General features: G+C 40.3%; 1 long non-coding RNA gene across 1 annotated transcript in view; it reads left to right on the forward strand.

Annotated features, from left to right (window-relative positions):
• The first annotated feature begins 1708 nt into the window (after positions 1 to 1708).
• LOC110304295 (uncharacterized) overlaps positions 1709 to 25157 on the forward strand; it is a 29253-nt gene continuing 5804 nt past the window's right edge. Inside the window, exons 1-2 of the long non-coding RNA XR_002379053.2 lie at positions 1709 to 1749; positions 2302 to 2368. This is a non-coding gene — a long non-coding RNA (uncharacterized LOC110304295). The remainder of the gene's footprint in view (positions 1750 to 2301; positions 2369 to 25157) is intronic.

Raw genomic sequence — 25157 nt, forward strand, 5'->3', positions numbered from 1 at the left:
ATAAAACAAGTAGGCTGAGCAGACCATAGGAAACATGCCAGAAACAGTGGTGATGTTTCATGGTCCCTGCTTCACTTCCTGCTTGGGTTCCTGCCTTACCTTCCTTCAACAATGACACCTTTATCCCAGCTCTTGGGAGGCAGAGGCAGGTGGATATCTGTGGGATCAAGGGCAACCTGGTCTAGAAAGCTAGTTCCAGGACAGCCAAGGATACACAAATTAACCCCTTGTCTCAGAAAGAAAAAAAGGGGACAGGTAAGTCAAATAAGCCCTTTCCTTCCCAAGCTTCTTTGGCTCAATATTTTATTATAGCAATTACAAATCCAACTAAGAGAATATGGGCATTTTGCCTGAATATATGTCAGGACACTACATGCATGCCTTGTGCCATGAAGCCAGAAGAGGGTGTTGGATCTCCTGGTGGTGGAGTCACAGGATGTGCACTGTCTGACAAAGATGCAAGGAACTGAACTCAGGTTGTCTGAAGGAAAAAGACATTCAAACACTGAGCTGTCTCTTCATCTCCAAGAAGAAAACAATCTTGAAATTGATCTGTTTCTAGAAAGGAGGACAAGAGGGAACTTGTTCAATCTTCTACCCTCAAGTTGAAGATATATTTCTACTGGGAATTCAGTTTAATATCCATTGAAGCCTTTTGATGGGCAGGTTTAGGTCTTCGGTTTAAGGATATTTCTTTTTCACTCAGTTACTTTGTCTGTTTCTTGCACCTCACTCTCCCCCATCAAGCACACCATTGATACGTATTTTGGACCTTTGTGAACTATCTGTTTGCAACATCATTTCTCTCATGACTTTACTTCTCTGTTTCCTCTTATTTTGGTGGGTTCATCAAAACCATCCTCCACAGTGCTGATGTGATTTTCTTTCTCCCTCTAGCTGTTGATTCTTTTCTCTCTTCTCTTCTCTTCTCATGCATTTAAAACAGTTCTTTTCAAGTGTTTAATAGTAACGCTTTCTGCTAATTTCATCTAGTTCTCTTTCTGTAACTCCTTCTCAGCAGCTGCCTTTTGATCTCACTCTGTTGTCTTTTGTTCTAATATTGTTGACAATACGAGATGAATGTCTACAATTTATGTCTGTTTCCTGCAGCAAACCTTTTGAGAAAGAACACACTTCCATTGCTCCTCCAGATTGCCCTCTCCATCTGTGTTTAGAATCCCTTCGTGGGCTCCATATTATTTTTTTTCTGAGTTTTCCTGTCCGACAACAATGAAGTATCTTTCTGGGTCTGGAATTTTCAAACTGGATGGGTGGAGTCTTCTGAGATCATTTCAAAGGCATTTTTAAAGCTTGGAGGTTGCCTGAGGATAGAGAAATCTGTGACTGGATGGTATGTTTCCTGAGGCAAGCAAGGCTATAGACTGGGGACACTCACCTTCATTGTCAAATATCCTCCCTGCCTTTTGGCATAGCACATTGGGAAGACTCACTGGGATGGCTAATCTTAACTGTCGATATGATGGGATTTGAAGTAACTATGGAGACAAGCCTCTGAGTATGTTTGTGAGGGAGCTCCTAGACTGGGTTGAGTTTGGAAGACCCATGCTAAGTATGTATCTATGGTACCATCCAAACCCATGATAAATATGTATCTATGATACCCTCCAGGGGTTGAGATCCTGGGGTGTAGGAAAAGGAGAAAATGTACTGGAAGAACATTGATTGTTCTCTGCTTTCTCACTGCAGATGGGACCTGACTAGCTGCTTCAAGCCCCAGTGCACACGATGGTCTGTACCCTCAGATTGTGAGCCCAAATAAACCTTCCTTCCTTAATTTACCTTTGTTGAAAACTACCATGGAGCTTCAGGAATCAAGTTTATGTTGCTAGGCTTGGCCCGGTGGCTAGATCTCCTTACCAACAGAGCAAGCCATCTCTCTGGTCCCCTTAAGTTGCTTTAGTCACAACAGTGAGAAAAGCAATTAACATTGCCCTATTATGTGAAATAGTCAGTGATGTTTGTAGTACTCCATTCCCACCCCATTTGCTATTGAAAGCTGATTCCTATCCCATGATTTACCCATGTGTTGCCCTTGAACTTCCCGATTGTCCCTTCTGGTATCTCTGCTTCTCAAGAAGAAACTCCTCATTATAACTGCAATACTTATCACACAAGACTTCTTAGTATTCCCCGAATCAATCTCTGTTTGTTACATAACTAGCCTCTCACATGAACTATTATGCTTGTTTCTATGCTCTGAGTACACCAACATATATTGTCACCCTTTCAAAGCTTTTTTTTCTCTTTGGGTATCTCACCTAGTGTTCCTTTTTACTGCAGGTACTTGTAAAATCTTCAGCTGGAGTCACATCTCTTGTTCCTTCTACACAACCGCACTTTACATTTGGTAAGTTGCATCTTAATTGCTCCTTCTATCTCCCAAGTTTGCATAGATGGTCTGAGTTGTCAAGGCTGTGCTTTAATCATCTTTATTTTCCCTCTTTGTTCTTGGCATCTAACAGACAGTTCAGCTAATGCTTGTGAACTAATTGAGTGAAGAGGCTTAATATGCCAGCAAACAGGGTCTTCAATCTGAAATCTGAAAGCATTTGCTTTTTTTATTTGGTTTGAGAGAGAAATGGGTCATTCAGATAGGAATTCAATTGTGACTGGATGTTAAAGGTGCAGTTCTCCTGGCTTTGTGTCTTATCTCTGACAAGTCTCCTTCCTTGTATAAGCACAGAACAGCCCAGAGCTCCAAACACATTGTCTTTGCTGCTTAACAGGTACAAGTATTTTCAACTATGCCCAACTCTTCAAAAAAATCTCTGTTAACTGTTAATTGGGAGACACTTTTAACTTTAAAGACGACAACCTATACTTTGTTGTGTTTTTGCTGTTTGGAATCACACTACCTCTGCAGCAAGGTGCCTGTCTCTTTCCCGACAGAAATGTGGAACATAAGATGTCAATCTCTGCTTGGTTCCTGTTATTTTCAGTATTTCAGCCAAATGTCAATGAGACAAGAAGATGTCTTCTCTTAAGGACACCTTGCCTAATGGTTCTGTAGGGGAGGTTGGATTTGACAAGGTGAGAACTACATTCTGGTTTTCCTAGAACCTATCAGCAGATAGAGCTGCATGCTATGATGCCCTTAGATGCAAGAAGTCAGTAAGCCCAATAGCTCTTTTGACTATACTCAAGAGGGTGTAATCTGTGGGTTCTTGACTTTCTGTTTTGAGATTTAAGTGGTATAATCATAAGAAGAAATGTAGCACATAATTGTGGTGTATAATTTCAACTCAAATTTCTATAGTGCATGGTTCTGCTGGCTCTTCACTCTATCTGCAATAATTCATAGCATCGTGACCCTTCTTCATGTTGACAAAGAGATGGCTTTCCCCTTATGCAGTTTCTCCACTAACCAACCAGTCAGTGGTAACCACAGAAGCTTCTGTTCTCCATAACTACCAGGAAGGTCTTTAGAGAGGCTCTTGGTTTAACATAGGGTTTCTACTCTTTGGTTATACACTGGGATTGGATATAGTGTTGCCCAGAAAGCAAAGGAAAACAGTAATTTGGATTACTTCAGACCATTTCAGGAATAATTTGAGGTATCTCAAATTGGAACAGGAAGTTGTCATTGAGAATGTTATCTCCCCAACACCCCCTACACATACACACCCCTACACACACACACACACACACACACACACACACACACTCATACATACACACACACAGGGGGGAGAGGAGGAATTTATTTCCATTTTCCCTGACAACATATTAGAAGTTATGCTACATTCATAGTCTCTAAATTGCATTGTGGACACTTGTTTGATAAATAGGACAGAGTCATGTCTCCACAGGACTATAAAATGTGTTTTACAAATACTTTGCAACAAGCAGGTCGTCCACTGGGGCCTGGAAATCTTTCTGCCATGAGAGACTCTCATAGGTGTGATAATTATAATGTTATTTACTTTCTTTTTATTCCTGTGGTGGATTCACTGTCCATCACATTATGCAGAGGTTGGAAGAAGCAATAAGATCTTTTAAGGCTCAGGGAGAACTAGATCAAGGTGATTAGTGTTGTAGTTTGAATAGGGAATCTCCCTACAGGCTCATAATTTAAATACTTGGCTCTCAGCAAGGCCCTGAGATTTTGGGAGGTTCTGGAGATTGGAAGGTGGAGACTTTCTGGAGGAAATGGGCCACTGGTGGCCATCTCACAGGAGCACACTGTCCTTCCTCACTTCTGGTTTTGTATTATGCTTCCTGCTCCAGTGTTACGAACAGCCTCTTTCATCACCACGAGTGGAAACACTCCATCAACTCCTCACCACAATGGACTGAGATCCTCTAGAACCATGAGCCAAATGGGTCTCTTAAGCCACTTCTGTCATATATTGTCATCAGAGTGACACAAAAGTAGCTAATACAGCGAAGAAGACTAAGAGTAAGATTGTAGAAAAGGTCTGATACCAGGGGTTTTGATATAGATTGGAGGAACCTTTGATTTTAGTTTCTAGGGATTAAGATGGATGAAATGAGCATGCTTATACATTTAAAAATAATATTTTAATTTAATAATGTTTATTAATATGTGTATACACATATACAATATATTTTTATTACATTCACCCTTCACTCACCCCTCCAATTCCCTGTGGGTCCCTAAATACATCTCCTTCACAGCTTCATGTATTGTCCCTACATGTATTGGTATGGGATATCTTCTGGAAGTTAGGCAACCTACCAGTGGCCACATACCCAAAGCAATGCTACTCTTTCTCCTCCAGTAGCCACCAAGAGTCAAAAGTTCCCCAGCTAGAGTTAGAATCCATTTTGGCCCTTATTGTTGCTTAATAACAAACTAAAATTCAATATCATAAAGCAGCTTTAATACAAAACACACATTGTGGGGGCCCAGCTCTGGATGGGATGGCTTGTTTTGTTTTAAAAAACTCTGAAGACCCAGGTTGGAAAACTCAAGAGCTGGAGTCATCTGGAGTTGCTGATGTCTGTGAATGAGGGCTCAGCTGGTACTAACTCATCTGGAATGAGTGCACTGCTCTACCACGGGGCTTAAACTTCCTCACAGCCCTAAGGCAGTGACTTCTCACTTTGTGTTGCCATTTAAAGTCTTTTATATGTAGGTTCTCTTGAACAAGGTGGAAGTTGTGCTGATTTTTATGATGTCACTTTGCAAAACACAAAAAGAATCTTCTATATTCTTGATCCAATTTGTGATAGCTTTGGGAGTTTCAAAGTGGGGACATAGACAATTTATTGATGAGAAAGGTGATGAAGAGTACTGTTGACATACTTTCAAACCATAAGAGATTTTATAGGTTATTATACCCACCCTACTCAGGATTTGAAAGGTTCTTCCAAGCATCTTACCATTTACAGCCCTGCCACTCCTGAATAAATCTCAACATAGCACAAGGAGATGCTGAATAAATACACATGGCTGTTGACATAAGAGGGCAAGGACTTTCTAGATAAAAGCGTCATTATAATGTTGGAGGAATTTGATTTTTAAGATGGCAAAAGCCAATAGTAAAATGCAGCATGTTCTGCAAGAAGACAGAAAGCACCAATGACAGTGTGGAACAGCTCTGTTCATGAGATGGGAACCCAGGGAGGTAGAGACAGTCTGTCATTTACTTTATCTGAAGATTGCATAATTCTTGGCATGTTGGATGTGTTCAGTTAATGCTTTTCTACAGAAGAAAAAAATTAATCTTAATCTGAGTTGATTATCAAACTCCTTTGAGTTCAGGAAAAGTCTTGAAAACATAACCATGGGAGATAAACCTAGATCAAAGGGATTGATGTAATTAGGAGAGATTATGATACTGCCTTTGGATATGAAAACAATTACTAAGCATCAGGGGAGGGAAACTTTACCTGGAATATTCCAAAGAGAACTCTAGGGACAGAGGTAAAGTGTTTTGGGATAAGCTTCACAAAGAGTTATCTCAGTATAGAATGTACTTTGGATTTTGATTCACTGTTTAAGCATGACAGAAAATATTTACCTGTATGAGACTGAAAATATTCATAAGATGGAAAATATGGTAGTTCAATCTTATCTAACGTCTATATTTGATGCACATGAGTCAACATTGATAGCTCTTTAGGAACCATATTAGTCTTGGTTCAACCAAATGGGAAATTTAAGGACACACACCTAAATCAGATAAGGGACTAATATCCAATATATATAAAGAACTCAAGAAGGTGGACTCCAGAAAGTCAAATAACCCCATTAAAAATGGGGCTCAGAACTGAACAAAGAATTCTCACCTGAGGAATACCAAATGGCAGAGAAGCACCTGAAAAAATGTTCAACATCCTTAATCATCAGGGAAATGCAAATCAAAACAACCCTGAGATTCCACCTCACACCAGTCAGAATGGCTAAGATCAAAAATTCAGGTGACAGCAGATGCTGGTGAGGATGTGGAGAAAGAGGAACACTCCTCCATTGTTGGTGGGATTGCAAGCTTGTACAACCACTCTGGAAATCAGTCTGGCGGTTCCTCAGAAAATTGGACATAGTACTACCGGAGGATCCAGCAATACCTCTCCTGGGCATATATCCAGAAGATGTCCCAACCAGTAAGAAGGACACATGCTCCACTATGTTCATAGCAGCCCTATTTATAATAGCCAGAAGCTGGAAAGAACCCAGATGTCCCTCAACAGAGGAATGGATACAGAAATTATGGTACATTTACACAATGGAGTACTACTCAGCTATTAAAAAGAATGAATTTATGAAATTCCTAGCCAAATGGATGGACCTGGAGGGCATCATCTTGAGTGAGGTAACACAATCACAAAGGAACTCACACAATATGTATTCACTGATAAGTGGATATTAGCCCAAAACTTAGGATACCTAAGATATAAGATACAATTTGCTAAACGCATGAAACTCAAGAAGAATGAAGACCAAAGTGTGGACAATATGCCCCCTCTTAGAATTGGGAACAAAACACCCATGGAAGGAGTTACAGAGACAAAGTTTCGAGCTGTGATGAAAGGATGGACCATCTAGAGACTGCTGTATCCAGGGATCCATCCCATAATCAGCTTCTAAACGCTGACACCATTGCATACACTAGCAAGATTTTGCTGAAAGGACCCAAATATAGCTGTCTCTTGTGAGACTATGCCGGGGCCTAGCAAACACAGGAGTGGATGCTCACAGTCAGCTATTGGATGGATCACAGGGCTCCCAATGGAGAAGCTAGAGAAAGTACCCAAGGAGCTAAAGGGATCTGCAACCCTATAGTTGGAACAACATGATGAACTAACCAGTACCCCGGAGCTCTTGTCTCTAGCTGCATATGTATCGAAAGATGGCCTAGTTGGCCATCACTGGAAAGAGAGGCCCATTGGACTTGCAAACTTTATATGCCCCAATATAGGGGAATGGCAGGGCCAAAAGAATGGGAATGGGTGGGTAGGGAAGTGGGGGGCGGTATGGGGGACTTTTGGGATAGCATTGGAAATGTAATTGAGGAAAATATGTAATAAAAATATTAAAAATTAAAAAAAAAAGAAAATTAAAACCTGTATGGTACATGTGTTACTAAAACTTACACTTTACTTCTGATTCCCAATGAGTGGCTTCTTGTAAAACTCTCAAGAGCTCATGGACAGACTGGAAAAGTATGAGTGACTAACAGGGTGTTCATGGTCTCTAGTTGAGGCTCATAAATACTGGTGGAAGGTCCCAAGAATAGTGGTTCTTACAGTAACACCTCTGACATGGCATCAGTACTCCAAGGGGAACTATTAGAAGTGAAAATTCTTAGCCTTCAAAATTAAATCAGAGACTTAGCTGTTGGGCTCTAACTCTGATTTAGTAAGAAATCCAAAAATTCTGATATAGGATTGACAGCTTGAAAGCCACTGAAATATGTAAGGTTCTTCTTCATTGAGACAAATTCTACACAACCCCAAATTCCTTAAGAACAATGATCACCCTTCATATCATTGGAACACAACTTTGTGGCTTGTTAGATTTAAAAACAAAACCAAAAATAACAAAAAACAACCTGTGAATAAAGGTCTTATCTCAGAGGATCTCAAGAGGTTTGAGATCTCATATTCAAATCACGTATTCAAACACATTTCCTGTATTTTCAGCCCTTGAAGAGCCTTTCTTGAAATTAAAGCATCAGATGGGATCTTACTCAGTTCTCCAGAGGGACTTGTACAGAGCTCATGGAAATACTCTTCTTAAAAGATTCAGACCCCTATGATACTTCAATATTCTTACTGCTTTGAAAATGGATGTATGTGTGGGTAAATCATTTTTATTTGGATATATTTGGATATATTCCATACAACTAAGGTGAACACAATCTATTCCTATTCCTGGAAAGCAAACACTAACGTGTCTTCCACCTGGGAGCTGTTAGAGGGAGTCTGTGGTCCAGCCTTTTTCTTTGCAGATTCTCCAACAAAGACTTAGAGGATTGCACTCTGGTCTCCAGCTTTTTTTCCCTGAGCACTTACCATCACATTAGAAATCCCGCAAAGCAGGATGAACGAGGCACATCTCCATTTAAAACTCTTAAAGAAAAGTAAATGTCAAGATGTTTTTTATAGTTTAGCAACATTGGTATATGCAAATTGCATGCCTCTATTCAGAAGATATGGCATGTCGGGATTAATTTTCCTTTTTGTTACGTTAAGTAGAAATGACTAGTCATCTATTTAACTAACTAAAACACATTGAATGGAAAATAAAATCGCTGCCCTAGAGCCCTTTCTGACACTAATGTATGCATGTTTGTCTCTGCCTTCGCATTCTACTAGACAGTTGGGTCTGTGGGATGCTTCTAAAAGTGTTTTCAAAGGAGGAAGAAGCTGCGCTTGTAGCCCTATCTAGATGTGACTGGCAGCTGTTGAGCATGGATGGGTTTAAAAGTGTCTGTGGTGCCAGCTTATAAACTGGTGTCCAGAATAGAGTTCTGGTATTGGTGAACCCTCTGCTTACCTCTGAGCCTGATACTGGTATTTGAAATGTTAAATACAGACAGTTAGGGAGGAGAGATGAATATAAAAGAACAAAGACAAGCTGAGGACCCGGGGACAAATCAAAACTGATGCTTCATGTCCTATGGCTTCTCTGGTGGCTGGAGAAGTTGGTATCCCTCCTTACAGAACCCAGGGAGCAGCAAAACTGAAGGAGGATCCAGACAAGGGCCCGAAATACAGATAAGCTGTAGGTCAGCAACAAGACTAAAATTCCCTCCCAACCTCCCAATCTACTGAGATCTCTTCTGTGCACAACCAGAATGGTGCTGCCAATAGGATTCTGAGATTCGCAGTTCAGCCTCTCTGAGAGGTTGCATGGCAAAGCAGCCACATGAAGCTAACAGCCTGGCCACTCCGTATGTGTGTTATGAGGACTGGATTAAAGAAGCACCCGTGACTATTCATTGCCATTATGACAATGTTCACATGTGGGTCCCAATATGAACAGTCATCTAAGGACAGAAGAGGCTGAGATAAGCTCTCCAGCTCAGGTTTTTTACACTCGATTGTGAGAAAAAAAAATCCACAGACGAGGCATTGAATTTTTATCAGCTGTCCATGAGGATGGCATCTCATTGATTATTTTGTCCTGATGGATAAGTTTGGGGCTCTTGATATTTAAGTATTAGAATACTTCTTCTTCTTTATTTTTTGACCTATTAGGGGATATTAGCAATAGCTAGTTCTTAATGAGTTAATAGAAATAGTTCTTTTTTGATATTTTCTTTATTTACATTTCAAATGTTTTCCCCTTTCCTGGTCTCCCCTTTGGAAGCCTCCATTCCCGTCCCCCTCCCCCTGCCTCTATGAGGGTGCTCCCCTACCCACCCACCCACCCACCCACTCCCATCTACCCAAATACCAAACCCTTCTTCTTTTAATTGTGTTCAATGCACATTTGTCATCTGTACATTTTATACTTTCTAGCATCTTATATTCCATGACAGGGACTATTTAAGCTTTCCTTTATGATGCAGAGTTGTCACTTGGATGCCAGTTATTGTAATGTTCTATAATGGGACCAGTTGTGTTTGGGACAATTTGATCTGACACTAAATGGCCCCATGATTGATATTATTCTCCTTTCTCTCAGCTGGCATTTCTTGTGATTTTCATTCTTCTTACCAATGGTGGTATTGCCCCTTCTAATTTTCTGCTTTTATCTGCTATAGATTGAGAAATCAGATAACTAAGCTTGTTAAAACTGTGCCCCGTGCACAATAAAAACAGGCCCCAATGAAACCTAAGTCAAACTCATTTTGTTGTAATTTCCCCTTTCTTAAGAGCAGTGCAATTTCAGGAGTGTTTCTTCCATTGTGTGTGTTACTAAGACTCACAGTGTGTTTCCAGGCAGAGTGGAGGCATTTTCAGCAAGCAAGGTTATGTGGTGCCTACTGGCTTGGTTCTCTGCACAAACAAAAGTTTCCTCCCTGTTCTAATGACGAGAATTGGTAAGAAGCTGTATTGAACATATTGGCATTAGACGTACTGGAGCTAAAGGAGGCCTTCTTGTAGCAACTGAGGTCAGGGTCTCACAGGTTTCTGCAATTTAAATTCATCAAGACTGTTCCTTGGCCCATGGAACTTGCATTAGTAATTTGAGTTTATTAGTTGCATATTTTATTGCAATCTGATTCTAAATTGTATCATTGTAAAAGACTTACAATGTGGAACTACACATAAATCTACAGCTGTGTTTAACAGCAGTCTGCATGCTTGTAGGCAGGGAAGCAATTTCTTTTGAAAAGAAAAGTTACTTCACACTAAGCTGCAGTCCTGTCAAATTATTCTAATTTTGGCTTTCTACTAATGTTAAGAAGAATTTTTTTTTCATTCTGCCTATCTAGGGACCGCTTTTTCCTTTGCTATATCTATTGGCAATAGTTGGTTTTGCCTTGCAATGCCATGTAGCATAGTAATAGAAATGGGCTCTGGGTGCAGGAGCTGTAGTTTGGAATCCCACCTCCTCAAAATTACTAGCTGCATGACCTTGAACAAATTAAATTTCCTGATTCCCCAGGTTCCTCATCCACTCAACAAAGGCAATAGAAGTAAGCACCTGTTAGAATGCTTCTGAAGATTAGATAAAGCAGTTCTTGCAAAGTGATGGAGAATCATGCTTCCCCCAAGTTGCACACTTCTTACAAGTGTTGGCTATGAGTTCTGGGTTTTCAGTCATTCCAAAGCCTCCAGGCATCAAATAATGCTGAAATAAAATAAAACAAAATGAAAGGAAGAAGAGACAAGCACTCAAGGTTAATAAAAGTTAATAAAAATATTGCTGTTGGTCCAACTTACTTAATTACAAGTATTTTTAATTAATTTCAAAGGAGACTGGGCATCCTCATCAGTATTTGGCAGTATGCCTGTGCTTGAGGTTACAAAAGTATGGTGTGTGTGTGTGTGTGTGTGTGTGTGTTGAAGTGATGGACACATGCACAATTATGTATAACATTTTTGCAACCAAAAGTGAATTTAGTGATTAAAATCCAGCACAAAGTGACATTATCTTTACATGATAAACAATATAGCTTCTGCCAGTCACAGTCATGTTTGTCTAGTAGAAAGTAAGACACTGATAAAGTGAATCCCGTTGTCCTCAATTCATTGAAGTACCTTTGATTTGTCTTTTTAGTTCTAGCATGAGTCCTGGACGATAATGAGACCCAGGATAGTGTCCAAAGAATGGCTTAATCAACAAATCAGTGAAAAAAATGAAAGAAGAAAGAACTAGGAGCTGTCAGCAGAAGTCAAGAACGTGCATCAAAAGGGAATATATAGACGAAGATATGAGAAAAAGAAAATTGGTAGATAGCCACATTTCAACGTGTATGTAGGTCCAGTGGGTGACCCTTCTCCTGATAGGTCTGCATGGTAACTGGATGATCTGTGAGGTAAAAATAATTCAGCAACAAATGATCAACTCCAAATGGAGCAAGGCTTCCAATTTAAACCTGAAACTCTGAAGCTAGTAAAGGAAAAGATGGGAAAACACTCTGGCATTGGACAGATTTCTTATTCTCATTACAGCCACAGCATAAAGGAGGAAGACCCTAGGTCCCCAGCCTCAGGAGTTTTCACAAGCTGCCTTAATTTTTTTCTCCCTTGTCAGGATTTGCTCGTCAGAAGTGGCTGGAGGAGCCACTGTCACCTGGTTCCTCCCAGACACCGCATACTAGTGATTGAGTGTGTCTTCTAGGTCTCACCTCCATTTCTCTGTCACTGTCAGTGCCTTTGGAGAACTGTTCCAATTGACGAGCATCCATATCACTTTTTGCTGTAATTGTTTAGGAGCATCCAGAGCCTCTGGCTATGGGCTGACTCTGACCTCTAGCTCTTCCAATCTGTGTCATTACTGTCAAACTTCACAAGTCAGCTCCAGGGCCAAGCTGTGGGATGAGACATCTCATGTCATAAAGAAGGCAGAGTGAGAAGTTCTGAGTTAGGATCCTGGCTCCAACTGTCTGTGACTTCACAGCCATGGGGGCGCTGCTTCATTTTTCTGAGCACAAGAACTTCAGTGCAAGGTGAAAATGCTGATCTTTCTGTAGAGACTCCCCCTCCAAGCCCTGTGGCCAGACAGTGGAAAGCCTACTCCAGTGTAGATGCTAAAAGACTGAGTTGTAGTTTGCTTCTGACATAACTCTGCTAGCCATGTTTGCCCTGTTTCTTTTTTGTTGTTGTTGTTGTGTTGTTTTGTTTTGTTTTTTGTTTTTGTTTTTTGTTTTGACACTAGGATCCTAGAGAAATCACAGAATATTGGTAAAGAGAGGAAACCACTCAAGCCAAGACTGTTGTCTGTCTGTCCACCTGGATATGTTCATATGTCCCGTATCCAGAGTCAACCAACCCCAGATGTAAGTCTTTTTAAAAACATTAGAAATATGTGTTAATTGCATGATAGTATGTTGGGTATCTCCCAACTTACCTGGGGCAGGGAGTTGGGAGAAAATTGGAGTGTAGCAATGAGAATGGAGTTTCAGTTATGTTATACAAGTTACTTCTAGAATTTTTCTCTGTAGTATTATTGGTAATTAAACATGCGATACTGAATGCCCATAACTTTTGAAAGTAAGGTCAATGATAAACAAAACAAAAAAAAAACAAAACAAGACAAGACAAAACAAAACAAAACAAAACAAAACAAAGAACAAACTCAAATGGGGGAGATAAAGCCAGAAAACTGGCTCTCATCCTTGGGCCCATGTAATGGAGAGAGAGAACGTTCATGTGTTGTCCATTCACCCTTACACACTTGTTGAGGCAAGTGTGCACCCATAGGTGTACATACGTATACATACAAAATAAATTTCCATTTATTTTTAAGATAAACAGCAAGTATAACCCTTAAAGGCTGAAAGAGCACAAGGAGACTTTGAGGCAAGGCCTGCCAAGCCAGATGTTTCTATGTTTCTACTTGAGTTAGGGTGCTCTAGGTTATGCCATGTGCCAGTTGCAAACTGCACCCATAAAATACGTGCAGTCATTGACTCCAGTTGAAGTAAGCTGCTTAGAATGTGTGTATCTTACTCACTGGCTTAGCCTTGTCAATGAAAGTCAACACTTTGTATCTTAGTTTTCACATTGATAAGACAATTATTGTGAGCTAAGAGCTGAGCAGTTATGAGTTGAGTCTTCCAGCATGTATGTGGCAAGCAGAGAGGGCAGGCAGTGGGCCTGACCAACCTCTCGGACCCACTTTCACTGTATTCATAATTGGGTGGGTAATTTAGGGTCTTCCGTGAAAACTCAATCATGCTAAACTTGGGGAGGGGGAGTAAGAACTCTTTACCACACCACTGTTAAGAGTAGTTGGAAAAGTCTAGTGGTTGCAAACCAGGTCTTTGAAATCCACTGGGCAGTAAGTACTTTTACTGTAATTGTTCTGCATACCTAGTGTAGGTCCCTCAACATTTACAGGATCTGGAGGTAACAACATGAAAAACAAAACTACCATAAATCATCCATTGCTGGTGCTTGGTACAGAGCTAATCAGGAAGATGAACAGAAGTGAAGATCTAGGAGTAAATTACTTCTCAGAAAGAAGGAAGATCTAGACAAGGTTCAAGAGTTAGGCCAGGCTTAGGCTGTGACGGTGAGCACTGGCTATGAAATGGTGGCACAGCAAGTTCACAGCCAAGATGGGTTAAGACCCTGTCTCATAAAAAATAAGAGCAATGATGAGACCGTGAGAGAAGTCAGTAATTGATCTCCATGAAGCTTGTTCTGGACCTCAGTGCAGAACAGCAGGCTTATGGTTTGGGACCAGGATACAGAGATATTTCAAGGGTGGAAGTCATTGGTTTCACAAATGCGAGTGGAAAAGCAGGCTTCTCCCTGGAGGGGAAGAGCAGGAAAAACTCATCACAAAGCCCAAATGCTCAGGACTGACTCTTCTCTCCAGAAGTCATGTTTCTAAGCACAAGAAGCCAGAAAAGAGGAGAAAAGGAGATATGTATCCTGTCCCTGGTGAGTGAATAAACCAAGCCTGAAAGAGTTGGCAATGTGAGAGTGGCAAAGAAGAGAGGCACATAGATGTCCCTTTTTCTGGTGACAAGGCTTAGGAAGGTCTTAGGAAGAACATATAAGGCTAAAAATCGTAAGAATTTCTGTAAGTCTCAGAAGAAGCCCAAGGCTATATAATTAACTTCTTCTTGGGAGATTTCTGCCAGCTTTTTTTTTTTTTTTTTTTTTTTTGCAGTCCAATGGCTCCAAAATATTTCAAATATTCCTGGCTGCTTTCTGGTTAAACCCTTCTGAGCTCAGTTCCTCTGGAGACAATCTGTGCCACACAGCAGTACTCATTGTCAGGAGAAACAAGCCACCAATGCTCCCTTGAGAAAGAGTTGAAGGAATAGGCAGAACCCTGGAATGGTGAAAGGAGACATGAGAGTCATAAAGGTGTGGTGTCTTCTTAAACTCATCTAGGGAAGACCCAGGTAAGGACTTCTGATTGCCAAGCAGAGCAGAAGCTCTGGAAAGATCCAAGTGGCATTTGGAGAGACCTGGGTTTATCATCTAAGCAAACTGATGAGGAAAGAAACTTGGTTTCTTGGTTGAGAGCAACCCAGAGGAAGCTGGTGGCAAGAGTTGTCCCTGCTTGAAGTCTTGTCTCCCCTCACACCTCCTAGGCGCATTCATCTCCTTGCAAAGTTCTGGATTCTGGCAGTAGGCTGTTATTAACATAATCTGGCACTTACTATTCACCACAGTCTGCTCAGATATTAACTCATTCCGTTTCCACGGAATTCTATAAAGCATTGATTTCTGTTGTGTTTCATTTAATTGATGTGAATTTGCAAAGCACAGCTCACTATTTTTCTCACTTTAAATGTCCAACTGCACTGCTCTTGGTGCATTTGCAAGGTGGTACAATCATGGACACTAAGCTATTTTAGAAGTTTTGCTTCACCCTCTAAAGAAAACGTATACCCATTCATCTATCATCTTTTCCTGCCATCTAGTCCTTAAAAGCGCACCCTCCACAGTCAAATTCCCCGAGTTCATTCAGTTTGTGGACTTAGCAATCAAGGAACTCAGGGAAGGTACATAGCAGAGCTGGAAAGCATTTGAAGCTAGGCATGGAGGCGCAAGTCACACATCTGTAAACTCAGTGCTGAGGAGAAAAGCAAAGGCAAGAGGACCTCAGAGCTCATTGGCTAGCCAGACTAGCCCAATTGATAAACTCCAGGTTCAGCGAGACATCTGCTCAAAAAATAAGGTAGAGAATAACAGCCAGAGAGTTAACCTCTGTGTTCTACATTCACACACACATATGAACATGTATATACCACTTACAGACACAACTTCTCATGCCTACACATTATCTATCTATATATCTCTTTTTAAATACATTAATTTTAATAGTATTTTATTTCTTTTCCTTCCTGCCTGCCTCCCTTCTGCACCCCTCTTCTCTTCTCTGTCTGTCTCTCTGTGTATCTCTGTCTCTCTCTGTCTCTCTCTCACTGTCTCTCTCTGTGTGTCTCTCTGTGTATCTCTCACTGTCTCTCTCTGTCTCTCTGTTTCTGTCCCCCCCCCCTGTGTGTGTGTGTGTGAGTGGGGGGGGTATGTGAAGGTGCCTGGGATTCATGTGGAGGTGAACAGGTAACTTTGTAGATTTGGTTCTCTCCTTGAACCTTTATGTAGACTCCAAAGGTTAACCTTAGGCCATCACCTTTAACCCCTGATCAATCTCACTGGCCCATGACTTTCCTTTTTATTGCTTAAGATCAATATAGTGTGGTAAATTTTTCTTTACTTTCTAGACACATAGCAATTTTGTTTCCCCCAACCCAAAAGAAATTAAGAAAAAAAGATAAGTTTTCTAATGGCATGCCATTTTTACTTCAGATTTTTATCTCATTGTTTTATACTTCCATTGCTTTGCAGTCATAAAATCCACCTTATTGATAACTAATGTAGGTGACCTGAGAGACTGCTAAACTACACGTCTTTGCTGGCCTCCTCAGTCCACAGGATGGTCATGGGATAGGCTTTGACAGACCTTCATGTGCTGTGTACATAGTATAAAGTGTGCCATGCACTACACAGAATATACAAGTGTTACTTGTTAGCTAAAACTTTTAAAAATGTTTAAGGAGATAATTGTTTTAACTATCTATATCCATAAGTTTATTGTACAGCTTGCTATACATTTATATAATTCAAACAATGATATATGAAATGAATCTTTTTTCAAAAAAGCAATTTTAGTTCCTAGTACTTATTAATCATTCTCTTTGTTTTTGTCAAAGAACACTACAGGTCTCATAGCTTTAGCATCTTTCAATAGTTTTCCTCATCTCTCTCTCCCCAAGTTTTCTGTTTTCTTTTAAATTCTTTGTTATTCTCAAATTCTCAATGTCTCAAGTCCCGTTGCCTTACTGCAAGTAGTATTTCTGCATTATTTAGTTTTCATTTTATACCTTCCGCTGCTGCCTTCACTTCTGAACTGGCCTCACTTTTTTTTTTTTTTTCTGTGAGCTTTTCCAACACTGTTCTTTATTGCTCTTTTATTTCATGTTAACACTTTATGCTTTCATTTCCTTCAGAATTCTGGCCATGATCTTTACCTGGCTTCTTCTCCAACAGTCCCACCCTCTGCCCTTTGCCAGGTGACCCTTCTTTCCTCCCCCTCCAGTCCCCATTGTCTTGCTTTTCCTGGGGTCAGTGCTCTTGTCCTCATAGAATTCATATTTCTTGCCTTAGTTCGTTAGGACACATCGTGAGTGACTGAAAGACTAAGTTGAGCATGGTGATGAGCAACTGTGGTCCACTGTCTCTCAATAGGACTTTCACTCACTTCTGTTTTGCTAAATTCTTCTTGGCCATGGGGAAGCTTCACGTGTCAGGGTTATTCTTGGTGGGGTGATTTAACCTCTGATTTGGCAACTTTAAGTACACATCTATCTCTCATTTCTCCTCTGCAAAGACTTCCTTTTATTAAGGTGAGAATTTATATAACCCCATGTCAGCCCCACATCCCTAGCACACCATTCTGAGTTATGAGCGTTCCGAAAAAAACATCAATTGCCATGAACCTTGAACCTTTCCAACCAAAGAAGCTCAGAAACAATCTTCCTGAAGATTTTGTGTCCTGTTGCCTCCGTTCAAAACTTCAGAGGCAAGAGTTCTCTCTCAACTGTATCTTGGCTCGCCCCATTCCAATTTTGAGCACCTTAGCCCTTCCTCATCAGCTCTGTTTTAAACTTTAAGTGTGTTTCACAATCTCATCAAATTCGAGAGACTCTCCGTGGGTTCTTCTCCTTGCCTTTTCATTAACTTTCAAGAAAGTAAAATAGGCAGAGATTGTTTTTTATTCCTGATAAGAAATTTTTTTATTTATTATAAAAAATTTAGAGAGACAGAGACAAAGAGACAGACAGACAGACAGACACACACACACACACACACACACAGAGAGAGAGAGAGAGAGAGAGAGAGAGAGAGAGAGAGAGAAGAAAGGTAAACACTTTACAACCCATCTCTGCACATAGTAACATAGTTTACTAATCTCTTGTGCATGGAGTTACTATTTTAAAAGCAAATTTGCTTTTAATGGACACACATGTATATTAGACATTTCACATTAGCATATGCAGAATGTTGTCCTCCCGCTCCCCCCCCCCACTTGATGCAGTAGGCATATTTCTAAAAATGCAAGCCCTCACTGAGTCCTCATTTCTCAAGATCACTACAGCACAGGCTCTTATCCAAACATCTACAAACGTCTAGAATACTCAGTTCACCGCAAAGCTGTTTTCATTCCCCAAAGCCAAGGCATGACTCTGACTGCAGAGTCCACGATTATGTTCATAATACTCTCAGAATGTCAGGCCATGTCCAGCAGCCTCTAATCTCTTGCTAAATCCTAAACCACTCTGATGCCTACAATTCCTTCCAATCTCTATTAAGGTGGCTGCAGGCGCCTTGATGCTTGCTTCGAGGCTATACTGCTATACTGTCTGCCTTTCCTAGCATCTTCGCAGCTGGCTTTCCCACATGGCTTTGTTCAGACACTTGGGTCAAAGCTATTTCATGGGAAATAGTGACAGATAAAAAGGAGCAAACATACCAGCGAGTAATTCTATAAGGAACTCAGTATCTCCTCGCAGCACGCCCAGGCACTTACAGATAAACTGCTCAGTCTACTATGCTCCCTCAAACACTACAAGGAAGACAATTCCACGTGACTTAGAACACTGAGAGGATGCATACTGTTTTCAATGGGAAGTAATTATGACTTGAACCTCGCACTTACCCATCAGGGCTCCCTCAGCGCACTTTAAAAGATATGAGTCTTGTAAGTGGGACTTATAAAATGAAAAAGATTTTGCACAGCTAAATAAATAACCAACAGGTGGACGGAAAGCCCACAGAATGGAAATCTTTGCCAGCTGTACATCTGACAGAAGATGAATATCCACAATGTACAAAGAACAACAACAAAAAATACCACAGAGCCAAAATAAAAAAAAAATCCCAAATGATCCATTTGAAAAATGATCCTGGGACCTGAGTAGAGAGTTCTCAAAAGAAGAAAAAAAAGTGGCTAACAAATACCTCAAAAGCTGTTCCTTACACCCTAGTAGTTAGAAGAACTGCAAATCAGAACAACGTAACCTGGTCAGATCAACAGAACAATTGACGAGTGCCAGGGTCTGTGGGGAAATGGAAGCCTCATCCACTGTTGACGGCATTGCAAACTAGTACAGTTACTATGGAAATCAGTGCAGAGGATTCTCCAAAGGCTAACAATAAACCTACCATATGTCAGATACCACTTCCCGGCATATTACTAAAGCACTCAACACCCCTCTTCACAGGCTTGCTCTGCCATGTTTATTGCTGCTGTGTTCACAATAACTAAGAAATGGAAATAAAATAAGTGTCCTGCAAGCTATAAATGGGTAGCAAACATGTGGTACATAGACTCAGTGGAATATTATTCACCTGTAAAGAAAAATGAAATCATAAGCTTTGCTGGTAAATGGATGGAACTAGGAAACATCATACTGAGTTAGATTACCAAGACTCAAAAAGACAAATACCCCATGTGTGTGTCTCCAAATCTTCAGACTTGAGTATGTATTCTGTAGTAAATACAGAAATCAGGAAAGTAAAATGGACTCACTGCCAGGATAGGAGGCTGTGGAGCAATAGAGAGAATATAAATTAGTATCAAAAGCCACACCCATAAAGTGTCGCTAACATGATTGCCTAAATGTGAGCTGAATAAAGATGACACCAGTGGACACATCAAAGTTTATGGGAAAAGCCCATGAGATCTCAATCCTACACAAAGAACTAGAGGCATCCAAGGAAAGTTGAGAATGGGAGAAGTGGGTTTCCTCAGGCAAGAGCACACAATTGGTTGTCCAGTACTGAAAGATCAACCCTAAAAACATACATACAAGAAACATTTTATGGACTCAACATATTTAAGAATGTGTGTGAGCAATAATAATTAGTGAAAATAAGGCCATTAATTTAAATGAAAGTATGAAGGAATATATGGGAGGGTTTTGAAAGAGAAAAGGGAAAGAAAAGCATTGTAATTGTAATCGCAAATATGAAATAAAATTAGCATTATAAAAAAGATGAGTCTTTGGCTTGATTTGCCCAGAATAAGATACTTGGACACGGGTTTGAGCACAGGCATATTTGCCAGGTGGCCTGGGAATCAGTGGTAAGACTCGACAGAAGGAGCACACAGTCAGGATAACCAGGACCAGACTCATCTGATGTCTGAGAAGTGGCATGGAACATGCCTAAGAAGTATTCCTCAAAGGAGAAAGGTATCAGGGGTATTATTCTGAGGCTCCTTTTCTGTTTACTATGATAAAATATTCTGAAAAAACAACTTAGAGGAGAACAGGTTAATTTTAATTCACAGTTCCCTCACAGCAGGAGTTTGAGAGAGCTGGTCCTACATATCTACTGCCAAGACAGCAAGAAATGAAAACACACACACACACACACACACACACACACACACACACACATGCTTCCTTGAGCTTGGCTTGATCTCTCAACTCATACAGTTCATGAGCCATTTCTATGGAGCGGTGCTGCCCACAATGAACTGGTTCTTCCCGTATTGATTACCTAAATTACAACAATCCCATAAAGACATAGCAGAGGTTAAACCAATGTTAAACCATAAAACAATCTCTCATTGAGACTCTATTTGCAGGTGATTGTCAGTCATGTCAAGTTGACGAATAAAGGTAGCCATCCCAAGACTTTAAAACTCAGAATTCCAGGCCTGTCACCCACATTTGATTCATTAGGTCTGGAGTGAAATATGTGCGTGTACATTCTTAATCAGCTCCAAAGTAATGGTGATGCATCTACTCTGCGGGCCACACATGGAGCAGCTGAAAACAATGGATTTCTGTAATGTTTACCACTGTCTAGACTATGAGCCTTTACTGTGCTCATCTTCTATGCATGTGCACGGGTGTATATGTGTGTGTGTGTGTGTGTGTGTGTGTGTGTTATGTATATTTGTGTGCTTGTGTGTGTGTATAGAATAAGAGAGGTACTAGATTGATAAATAGATAAATAGACAGATAGATGACAGGTTAGATAGGTTAGTAGTATGTATCATGTACAGGTAACATTACTTCTGTCAGGATCATGACAAGAATGAACCATTGTTTGCTGGGCACTCATGGATATTTACTCAACATCAATAAAGTGGACCACCATAGTGTTCTACTGAATTCCCTGCAGTTCCAAAGTCATTGTGGATTATATGGGGCAGAGGAAATGAAAGGTAACATTTAGTTCTAAGCAGAAACTATAATGTACATGGTTACCGTCCTAGGTGAATGGAAACTAATTTTGTTCTTCTCTGTGATGGGTATTGCCAGATCAATAGGCATATATATCAAGAGCTTCAAGCTGTGGGTGATCATTAACAGTAAGATTCCCTGATGCTGAACAAAAGAGGTACAGTTGGATCTAGTGTTTGTTTAGATTTACAGTGGTTTTCTATGATCCACTTGGTGTTTTGCAAGTGTCATATCAGAGAATTAAATGAGATTGTGAGGACAGCTCCCTTTGTAATCAAGGTTTTGAGATCAATGCTAGAGGCTGCCATTTCAGCTGGGATGAGTTATTATTTTTAATTTACTCTCTTGGCTGAGATAGTGAACAATTTCAGGAGTTTCCACTTGGCCTTTTATACTATAATGGCTCTTTCTCTGCAGGTCAGGAACCAATGTGAAGGGTCTTCCAGCTGCTAAGTGTATCCAACCCAATTAAGTGCTCGGAAACCATGAAAATTATCTCAGTGTGGGTTGGCAGACTCATTGCACGCTTATGAAATGGACGTGGGCCAAGAGTTCATTTGTCACCTGGTTTTCACAGCCCTGTTCTAACAAGGGTATCATGATGGTGTCAGCTAAGACTTTGTTCTAACCATATTCACATATCTGGGGCGGGGCATCCTGTAACAAGCCATGAAGTGTGCACTGTGGGGTGTTTTCCTTTCTGTTTCATGCATGTCCCTTTGAGGAGGATTAGGGGATTAGTACCATATATTATTGCTGAGGCTTTGTTGGATTTTCTTCTAGAGTTCCTACCACATCCCCCACTGGTAGGACTGCATTCTAGATGTGGGAACTAGCTCAGATCTGGACATCAAAGAGGAAGCATTTCACCCTCTAGATTGGGCTACACCAACAGTGCGATCAGCCGACCTTGCTCTATTATAATTATACAAGCCAGGCAGTACCCTTGATGGCCCTCAAATGGTTGTGCTGTTGTCTAGTTGTCTTGACTACAGAGCCCGGCAGTTCCAAGCTTCCAACCCAACTTTACTGTTGATTACAGTCAGTGAATCCATTTGATCACTGATGATTAAGAACCAATATCATGCCTCTGATGTTCTAGACTTCTGTAACTTCCTAGAATTCTAACATATTAGGACACTACTATCATGACAATGGAGCTATCAACCTTAGACTATAGAGGTCTAAGTCACTGAGCTATTTGATAAGATCACAGTCCTCTTTGCTAGCACACCTTTCTTCCTTCCTTCCTTCCTTCCTTCTTCCTTCCTTCCTTTCTTCCTTTCTTCCTTCCTTTCTTTCTTTCTTTCTTTCTTTCTTTCTTTCTTTCTTTCTTTCTTTCTTTCTTTCTTTCTTTCTTTCTTTCTTTCTTCCTTCCTTCCTTCCTTCCTTCCTTCCTTCCTTCCTTCCTTCCTTCCTTCTTTCTTTCTTTCTTTCTTTCTTTCTTTCTTTCTTTCTTTCTTTCTTTCTTTCTTTCTTTCTTTCTAGCACCACTTGGGGCTTTCCTAAGGAACATAGCTGGTGAACTGTCTTGTCTTATATGAAAATCCATACTAACATGCATACACCTCAGAGACTTCTGAGAGTTTCCTCAGATGTCTACCATGGCAACCCCACACCTCTCCTTTATTAGTTCTGCACAACATCATTGTTTCTATGTGTCAAGAAGATGCATTTTCAGCAGAATATTTCCTCGGCTCTTGCTATCCTTGCCAGGTTATTAAACACACAGCCACCGGAGACTTTGCCTGAATCAATCAACTTTCCACTTCTCAGTCTTAGATTTCAACTTCTTTAGTCCATCACTCTCTAGAGCCCAGTTACATTTTCTGAAACCTTTGCAGTGCTTGCTAACCATGCCCTGAAGATCTTTTGCAGAATAATCACTTTATTTTCAAAGAGTGGAGAGTATCCCTTTGCTGGAGTCCCACCGAATCTTGCCCTTTATTGTTATTGAAACCATGAAGAGAGCTTGAGAGAAAGATGAGCTTGGTTTTTCAAGGCTTGCTCCACAGGAGCTAGGTTTTAAAGATGTACAGGCAATAAGACTGAGATCTAGCAAGCAGGATATGGCTGCCTCTGTTGGCTTTCAGAACTCAGAGGAATCTGTTGCTTTGTAGTAATCAATAACCAGCATGGGACACCTGACTAGCTTCATACTTAGCATCCTCTGTAATTCTGCCACTCTTACAATGAAGCCATGGACATGATTTTTAGTATTGTCTCCCAATAGAAAAGGAGAGTCTCTCCAGTGTTCCATATACGTATATTCCATACATATATTCCATATATTCTCTGGCATTTCCACCATGCTCTGAGTTGAAAGCTGGTCAACCTGAGACTGTTATTTTCTCCCTACACAATTTATGAAGAAATATTATTAATGTTTTATTGCTAGAAAATCTGGGCAATACAATTTGATGTTTGATTATATCCACACACCTTTGAATCTATAATGACAACTATGTCATTAAGCATGTCCATGATTCCCCAAGTTGCCTAGAATCTCTTCATTTTTGTTTTGCTTTTGTGATAAGAATGCTTAATATAAAGGTGACTTCCTTGACATGCTTTGAGGTGTGCAGTATCACTTCTCCAGTGATGGGACTATGGTGGTAAAGCAGATCTCTAGAATGTACTCATTGTGTATAACTGAAACCTTATATATTGAATGAGATCTCCCTGTTCATTCTTCCCTTGCAACTCTGTAGGAATCTACAGCTCTGTTTCCCTTTTCTTTTCTTTTCTTTTCTTTTCTTATTTTAAATATTTTTTATTAGGTATTTTCCTCATTTACATTTCCAATGCTATCCCAAAAGTCCCCCATACCCTTCCCCCCACTCCCCTACCCACCCACTCCCACTTTTTGGCCCTGGCATTCCCCTGTACTGGGGCATATAAAGTTTGCAAGTCCAATAGGCCTCTCTTTCCAGTGATGGCCGACTAGGCCATCTTTTGATACATATGCAGCTAGAGTTAAGAGCTCCAGGGTACTGGTTAGTTCATAATGTTGTTCCACCTATAGGGTTGCAGATCCCTTTATCTCCTTGGGTACTTTCTCTGTTTCCCTTTTCTATTGGTTCTACTGCTTTAGATGCCGTGTGTAAGTGAAATGTTTTACAGAATAGATTCCCAAGTGGTAGGAGCGCTTACTATGCATACAGTTAAATTGGTAGTTTTTAAGGTCTAGCTATGAAATATCTCTTGGCTGACTAAAAATGAAAACAAGAAATTAATCTAGGGCAACCTACAAGGTTTTACATAGCCAAGAGGAAAGTTTAACAAAACCATAAAGTAATTCTTCCAGCTTTGACTGACTTTAAAATGGACAGTCTGTAACGTTTCATAAAATGACTAACCGGCTTCACTTGGACAAAATTAAACACCATTTTTCCACAAAGCATTCAAACTGATAAGCAAAGGAGACCCACAAAAACAAGAAGCGAACTTAAGACTTACACTTTCTCTTCAAAAGGAACCCCAAGGGTTAAATTCAGATAAATTTCCATGCCCTCCAAGCCAAGTCTTTCTTAAACACTCCTTGTCCTCTTAAATGTCCGATTTGGTTTGTTTCTTTCAGAATAAAACAGATTATAATACAACATCAATATTGGCCCATCTCCCCTAGACTGGATCACAAGACACCATCCTCTCATATGAAACCATATTGTTCTAATTCTACCATGTCTTTGGCCCTTGTTCATTTATGATTAATAGATTCCAAATTCCAGGCCTCAAAATTCAAATGATACTAAGGGACGCTAACCCTTGACTAACATGACTACCTCTGTATTAGTTATTTTTCTGGTGCTGTGATAAAATATCATG

Source organism: Mus caroli, unplaced genomic scaffold (assembly GCF_978045245.1).
Source record: "Mus caroli unplaced genomic scaffold, Mus_caroli_1 scaffold_13, whole genome shotgun sequence".
Lineage (NCBI taxonomy): Eukaryota > Metazoa > Chordata > Mammalia > Rodentia > Muridae > Mus > Mus caroli.